This window comes from Lygodium microphyllum, chromosome 29 (genome assembly GCF_053477565.2).
Source record: "Lygodium microphyllum isolate KBCC chromosome 29, Lygodium_microphyllum_v1.1.10, whole genome shotgun sequence".
NCBI classification, from domain to species: Eukaryota; Viridiplantae; Streptophyta; class Polypodiopsida; order Schizaeales; family Lygodiaceae; genus Lygodium; species Lygodium microphyllum.
Window position 1 is genome coordinate 39,753,600 of NC_141163.1, and position 8,929 is coordinate 39,762,528.

Consider the following 8,929-nt stretch of genomic DNA (forward strand, 5'->3'; position numbering starts at 1 on the left):
TAGGAGATTCTGGCTGAAGAGGTGCAATTGGATTTCCCCCATCATTGGTGGCAGCATCTGCTTTCACTATCACAAGCCTCAACTTCTGTGTTTGCCTTTGACAAAAACACTTCTCCAACCACCTTGTTGGAAAAAGAATACTCTGACCAACATTTTTGGACACTTTGAAACATGGCTGCGAATATCCAGTATCAGCAACAATACCAGTAAACTTGCTACAACATAAACCTGATGAGCCTCTCTGTGTTACAGCACCATGCATCCTTGAGACAAATGATGTCTCAGAGAAATCAAAACCTGAGAGACAAGTTGCAACTGCGGTCTTCCAAACTTCAGTGGAGGGCTCAGGGTATCAGAAAGGCATTCCTTGATGAGGTTTTGGCGAGAGGCAGGAGCAGGTAACACTGGTGCAGCAGCAGCATCATGCAATGCCCTGCCAATCTCTAAAGCAACAGTATATCCCTTCTCTGTAAGTAAACCACATGCTTGGAGGACACCAAGAAATGTTGGCTTATTGGGACTCATTCCTTCAACTAGCATTTGACTATACAGCTACAGAGCCTTCTCTGCCTTACCCAACTCAAAATATCGTGAGATCATAACATTCCATGCAACAATGTCCTGATCAAAGAGCCCATCAAACATGCTCTCTGCTTCTAAAATGCTACCACATTTACCATAGATACTAACAAGAGTGCTGTTAACAAAAGCATATGAAGTGAAGCCCTTCTTGTGAGCATCTGCATGTAATGCTCGGAAAATTTCCCAAGAAACTTTTCTTGTTTTTCCATCCATGCTCATAACATCTTCCTTCTCAATGAGGGTAGCACATGCTTGAAATGTGATCTTAAATGTCTATTGATTTGAGAAAATGCCCTCCTCTTGCATCTGTTTGTATAGTTGTAATGTCTTCTCACCTTGACCCTGCTCAACATAGGCTGAAAGCATCCCATCATGCCCACCATTGTTGAAGGAGGACCTATCAAGTGCAACCCCAGCTGAAAGGAAAGGCATCAAAAGACCCCTCTCTCTACTATACTACCTACGCAGAACAAAAATGTAAACACAACAACTAAGTATGTACAAAGTAACAAATGTCACACACACAACTTTTTGGTGGATTCCACACCTCGGATGCGCAGCAGTATGACATCCACCCCCTCTGATCCTGCGCATCCTCCGGATGGGCCAACTACCCATGATCATTGTCGTCAAGATCCACGAACAGATCAATCTCTTCATTGTGTATGTCTAGTATATCAACAAGATTATCTGTCATATCAGTTGTCTCTTCTACTGGAGTTTCTTCTCGTTGCTCTTCTCTTGCAAATTCTTCCAATGCATAATCCTCATCATCTCTTTTCTTGAAAATCTTGATTCTTTTTCCTGTAATGGGCACTCTAAGCACTGTCCCATCCAATTCTGTCAGCTCATATGTTGCATTCTCAAAGACATGTCTGACTATGTACGGCCCAAACCATCTTTTCACCATCTTCCAAAGTGCAGTATGCTGATTTTCAAAGCTGCTATCAAAGACTAATACCCAGTCTCCCTCTTCTATTGCTCTAGGCCGCAAGCGATGCCTACTGTCAAACCTGTCCTTATTTCTAAGTCTAGCAACCTTCAACCTCAATAGCTAGCTGAATATCCTCTGGTCTTCTCTCCAACTGCCGGATCCGAAGAGCTAAGAGTTCCTCTCTCATCAAATCATCCTGCCAAGGTAAAACTGACCAAGTCAAAGCACAAGTCTCAGTTGGCATAACCGGTTTCTGACTATACATCAACTTTGCGGGCATATATCTTGTGGTAACACTGTGAGTCGTACGATCAACCCACAAAGCAAATGGTAAAAGTCTCGGCCATTCTCCAATCCGTCCTCTGCATGCTTTGGCTAATGCTTTCACTATCGACGAATGCCCTCTTTCACTCTTTCCATTTCCCTCTGGATTGTATGTTGTCGTTAGAGCCAACTTGATTCCGAATTGAGAGAAAAACTCTCTAGCTTCATCTGCATCCAATTCACCACGATCTGCAGTGATCTTACCCACATAGCCATACCTGCAGAAAATTTCTTCAAATAAGAACTTACACACTGCACTAGTGGTCTTCATTCTCAAAGGTCTGCCCTCAACATGATTGGTAAGATCCTCTCTAGCCAAAACAATATATCTCATCTACCATAGACCCATAGGCATAGTAACCAAGTCAACTACCCACTTATAATGAATGCATAGCGGATAGGTCGGATGAAGCTCATCTCGATGACGCACTACGGAATACATCTGCAAGTCTCTACAAAGCGAGAAACATCTCTGTACATGCCTTTCCACCAATATTTTTTCTTGATTTTCTCATAAGTAGCCCACACTCCTCTATGACCAGTATAAGGACTCTCATGAAACTCTCTCATCACCTGTAACTGGTCTCTTTATCGTAGACAACCCGCAAGGGTAATCCTCCTCTTTTCTTCAGGTGCTTCCAAAGAAATCCATCCTTAAGATAATAACCATAGGATTTTCTTCTGATCTTCTTAAACTCTTCATCTGTCCATTCATCTCTTTTGCTTAGTGTACTAAGGTACTTGCCAATCTACAACCAATCTCCAACATAGAGTTCTTCTATGAAAGCCACAATATCATAGACATGGCAAACATGATCAACCATAGCGGCTAAAATTTCTACATCATCCTCTTCTGCAAGTAGTGTCTCCTCATCATCATATCTAGCTCTAGACAGCATATTCGCCACTGGATTATCCTTCCCTGCTATGTGTTTAAATTCTGGATTTAATGACTTGATATATGCAATCCATCTCAGCATAGCTATATCTGGAGTAGAGCAACTCATAATCATACCTATCAATGGCAAGCAATCTGTCTCTACCACAACTGAGGCTCCAATAAAGTACTCCTTCTCACATTTGAGAGCCGTAACAATTCCCAGTAATTCCCTCTTGATTTGCGGATATCTCCTCTGTCTCTCGTTTAGGAATTTCGCCCCAAACCGAATAGCATACTTGTTTCCATCTACATCATCTTGACCCATAGCCCAACCTATGCCAATTGGACTAGTGTCAACTGTCAATACAATAGGCCTTTCGCAATTATAATCTACTTTCTTGAGAGTAGGAGAAATCTTCAATAACTTCTTCAATTTATGCATGGCTCTAGTGTGGCTCTCATCCCAATAAAATTTCTGCCCCTTTCAAAGCAGCTGATATAAACAATCTGCTATGCGTGAAAAATGGGGAATCCAAATCATATAAAACACATAGGCTCCAATGAATCTTCGTACCTCTGAAGTGGTAGAACAATACTCCATAATCTTGCCTATAGAATCCACCTTCTCAGGTGATGGTTTCCTGCCATAATACCCACACATATGTCCAACAATGACAACCTCATTTACTCCAAAAAAAAAAATTTGCCCCGATAGTGTCAAGTTCACTTCATCTAACCTGGCCAAAATCTTTTCACAAGCTAAAATATGATCAGCCACAAAGTATTTGTATCCCTGCTCATTTAGACTCTCATCCTTCTCTTCTTCTGCACCCCTTAATGGGCACATCATCCAAGAAAGGCATGGTAAGCTGAGGTATGTACTCACGAAGGACCTTATGCATGGCATTCATCATATGCGCAACAGAATTAGTAGCACTTTGAGGCAAGATACACATCTTGACAAGCCCAATAGGAGTTCTCATATTCATTACGTCCCTGCTTTCCAAAGCCAGCTGAAACTGATCATATCCCAAATACAAATCACCTAAAGAATAGATGGCACATCCAGCAAATGCTTATGCAAACTCATCCACAACTGGACCTATACCAACATTCCTAATAGTAACTCTATTCACTGGCTGCATGTCCTATATAAATCGGAGAGTACCATTCTTCTTTGGAACCGTAAACTATCTATTTGAGTATGGTGCAGATGAAGGCTCTAGGATTCCCATCCTGATTTTCTCATTCAACAAGTCAATTAACTTTGGCAGGTGTGCCTTAGGCACTGGAATAGGTCGGAGATTCCATGGAATATGAGGAACAGTAAAGATCACCATAGGAGCAACAACATCCGGACTCACACATCCAATCTCATGCGAGAAAAAAGCAAACCCCCTTCCATGTCGCTCAAGCATATCCTGAAAGCATTTCTTCTCTATGGGTAGCAAAAAATCACAATTTCCAATTTTTAATTCAGCAAGAGTCTCTGCTGAAAATTTATGGCCTATATGCTCTGGATTCCTCAAAATTGGCTACTTAGTAGCCCTCTCTATTTGTTGATCACTATCAGGTGGAAGCGGTCCAGCTACTGGCTTCACCTTCTTATCCACAGTCTTGTATTTCTGTCAGCCCTGGCTTCATTATGATCCTCTGCATTACTCAAATCTTGTTGTAAATCAGCAATTTTGCGGCTGAATATCCTCAGCCCTCTGCTCTATGGACTGCATAGGAACAGCCCTAAACTTTGGATGCTGAAATATTTCAGCAGTAAACTCTGTTGGCTGAAAGTTTTCAGCCCTCTGTGTCTCTGTAGGCTGATCATAATTAGTCAAATTTGCTGAATTTCTTCAGCATTCAACACTTTTTACTGAGTCACCTCAGCCTCTGACTCTATCTGTGACACAAAATCTGAAATTTCATGAAACATGTCCAGGGACTGCACTGATACATTACTGTGAGAACTCTGCATATCAGTTTTCAGCATATTTTCCATCTCTGTCATCGTATCTGCACAAACCATACTATCATACATCCCATCTATATGCTCATCACCCTCTAAAATACCTGCATTTTTCAAATCTTTCTCCTTCCTGCATATGTACTGCCTGGCAGCTCTAGGCAACTTAGAAATCTTTTGATAACTCATTGAACTGTTTGCTAAAATTCCAACAAAATTGGAGGAGAAAACACTGCTACCAGGAGGCGAGAACTCCAATATCCTCTAATTTGTACCACCGTCGTCTCCCAGGACAACGATACCTAATGAAAACTAGAATCTCTCACAGTGGGCAAAGGTGCATCTCGAAGAGTATCTCTGTTTCTCGCATGGTTTATACACATAGTCATAAACTGAACTACTGTCATACCATCTTTACTGCGAATCCGTGCATAAGCAGATCCATCATCCATTACTTTCGTCTCCATGTGCATCTCTGTGATGAATGGCTGTCCAAGGATTATGGGGTAAGAGCATGACTCCTGCACAAAGAAATGGAAATCCTCCTCTACATCTCCAATAGAAATCCTGACACTAGGACATGCAGCATACAAATCACCTATAGTATTGTTGGCAGCTCTCATACGCCACCCATGCTCTGCATCCATAGGCCATCTATTACTTTCATAAACTCCACGAACTATGAGATTAATCTCTAAACCATGATCCACCAAAGCAACATAAGGCACCTGTTTCTCTCCAATTTTTACCATTGTTTCTATAGTTGCCCTAGCCCAATGAATCCGTGAAAAGTGACTACGCGGTACCAAGATAGGCTCATCAGTTTCAGCATAATGCATAGGTTGAACCCCCTTCTCTGTCTGTAGAAAAAGAGAAGCATTCTCAACAATAACCTCATCCTCATCCTCATCTAACTCCCCAATCAAAACTCCCTGTGTATCAGTAGTAGGCAATGCATGTCTTTTTCTTTTCAGGACTTCTTGGAACTGATCTTGAAACTCTCTTTTTGAGATGCCCAAAACCTCAGAAATAGTAAAAGTCACCTCACTGCCAAGTATCTTATCATTAAAGATTTTCTTCATGTCCGTAGATGTCTCAATATCAGACATCAATCTAAACCCTGGCTGCTTTCTCTCTCTAGGTTCTTGCCTCTTTTCTTTCTTTTGAGCATCTTCCATTTGTCGTTCTAGCCTTGGTCTCAAAGATGGCCCTGCAATAGGTGGAGTAACAAACTCACCCCCTCTAGTCTTTTTAGCTGCATTGGGATTCTCTTCATCCCTCTTATGCTTCTCCTCAACAAGTACATCTGCTCCCTGAGACTTAGCCAAGTAGGCATAAATAGTGTACCTGTCACTGGCGAATCCCAACCTGTCTCACATCTGATGCTAGAACTTGCACTAGTCAAAACAGTCTGCTAAATTTTCCCTTTGTTTGCCGTCTCCAAAGCATATGTCCATAATGCTGACTGATTCTCTGAACCTTTCTCAATCTGGACTCCATATGTAGAGGCATCTCCTCTAGTTGCCACATAAGAAGTACGCACAGCCATATCATCTACTAATTTCTTCATTCTGCCTTTCCCAAAATTGGTAGCAAGCGGAGCTCCTGTTTCAGTCAACCAGATCTTGCCATCTTGTCCCCAAATACCAAATTCTTCCTCCTTGCATCTTGAAAAGATTCACAATCCTTGCAATGCTGATGGTCCATAATATCACACCAAACACATCTTCTATCTCTCCTAGTTGCACTAGGAGCACTCCTAGGTGCAGTAGAAGCATTAGAAGAAATAGTAGGCGCAGTCGAAGCAAACTGCTCTTTCAATTTTCCCACCAGTTCTGCTTTATTTAACTCCAGTGTCAAATCCGTTATGCCTTTGATTATGTCATCAAGAGAGGAAGGAACGGACGGAGCGGATGGTTTTGGAGCAGAAGGAGCCGACATCGGTCTTGGAATAGGAGGAACAGGAGGATTAGAAACAATAGGCACTGGAATAGGCCAAGAAACTGGCTGAGGAAGAGAAGAAATGACCGAGGTAGAAGCTGACATAGGAGCAGAAGACAGCATCGGTGTCATGGATCCATTCTGTAAGCGGGTCTTCCATATCCTCCTCTTGGTCAAAGTTGAGACTGCATTCTGGGCATCTTGCCAATCCGTTTTAAGACCCATAGGCTTCATGTGATCCTCAAGAAGCTCTCCTAATTCTTCCTGAAGAGTAGGATTTGTAGCTTGCAAGAAAAGCTCAACTTTCTCAACATCCAATGCTCTTTGTTCAATAGCATCAAGCTGACTATACCTCTCTTCAAATTCTCGTATTAATTCTGAAGTAGCTAGACCTTTGTTTGGAATGTAGACCCACTCTCGGAATGATTGCCGTGTAGCCATACCAAACTCCTCAAGAAAATACTCCTCTTTCAGGGCCTTATTAAAATCTTGCCAATGCGAATTTTGAAGGAAAAGATCAATCACTTTTACCCTCAAGGCAAGTGTGACAAGGCGAAGGAAATATTTACTCATAAGTCCTGTTGGTACTCCAAAAAATCCTATCTTGATCTCATATGTCTTCAAATAAGCCGATACATTGCGGCCATCAAATAGCTTCTTTTCATTCCCAACTGCTTCAATTGCCTTAGTCACGCTGATTGCATTCTCTTGCTTTGAATATAGTTGCCTTTGCTGAGACAACTGTTGTTGATGCAATTGCTGCTGCTGCCGCATATAGAATTGTGTCTGCTGATTTTGAAGCTGCATATACATAGACATATTCTGCAAAATCTGCTTTAAATCATCCGTACAAGTACTTGCAGCAGCAGTCAATGATTGAGCTGAAGTAGAGGACAAAGCAGGAATCATAGAAGAGGCTGAAACTGATGCTGTAGTATCTCCCATCTTGAAATTTAAATGCGATGCTTTCACATCGGGTTCACTAAAGATATCGAAGGGTTTTCGAAAGCAAAGTCGCGACCACAGAGGACCTGGACTAATTTGAGGATAGAAGATCAATCAAGCGAGATCATGATTCAATTTGAAAGAAGGTCACCTTAATTTTGGATAAATGCCCTATAATCAACTTGTTCAAGCCTTTTGGTCTCTTGAATGTGGCAAATAAACCTAAATGTATTCAATACTAGCTGCACTTACCCAATTTGATTACAAATAGTGAGTCCAGTGGCAAAAGATAATGCCTCTTCTCTTTCAATCCTCTTTCTTAACAACTTGCAACATGATGGTTGTGTTAGGTCTTCATCATCATCATCCAAGTCTTCAATATCAGTCAAGTGTAGATACCACTTTTGAAGCAACTAGTCAGTTTTTGTGGACTTCTACACCAAGTTTTGGTACCCCAATGAAAAGAGAGACTGGAAAGACGGAGACAGAGAACTCTGAACTCAAAGTAGGTGGATAGACATGGTTTTTAGAGACGTTATGTAACTATGTCAGGCTGCTGGAATATCTGGTGACATCCTTCATCCTATTGATTCTTTCTATTATGGCACAACTTTTTGTTCGGCCTGTGAGTGGGCCTGTGGATGGCATCATTCCACTTATACACAAAAGCTTCTCCTAGAAGTCTTTACAAACAGGTAACCTGTCCTCATCTTTAAGTGATTTGCGAGAATCTCAAACTGATGGTGGTACAAGTGCTAGTGCAGGGATTACTGGAGCTTGATATAAGGGGCCTCCTTGTCCTTGTCCATAAGGGTAATCGTAGTATTGCTCCAGATAATAATCATCCATATGCAAACGTTTGGTTGCCTGTTGGTATGCGTCTCCGTTGTAACCATAAGAACCTTCATAATCTGCATAGCCATAAGCTCCACCAAAATCTGATGTCTGGTGAGCATGGTCACTACCAACTGAGACAGATCCAACTGGCCCATCTTTTACTCGCGACTTTTGAGATGATCGGAAACATGGAAAAAGCGACACACAGGCCTCTGGCAATTTCCACGTAGATAGTCTTGACAAACAATAGCATAATCCGCATCCCCACTTGCAAGTGTGTGATGGGCATATCGACACTCTTCTGCATGCCTTGCACAGCGTCCCCTAACAAAGTCCCTCCCGGATGATAAAAACGGTAGCAATCATGACTACATCTTCCTCTTAATATGGCTCCTCCTCATTTTTCCGTTCCCTACTTTTTCTTCCCCCAGGCGGCCGATAATAATCCCTTTTTTTTCTTGAAATTTTGACCCATGCCCTTGTGATGGAGATAAAGCCTGTGCAATGTCATCCCCTTCTGTGCTAC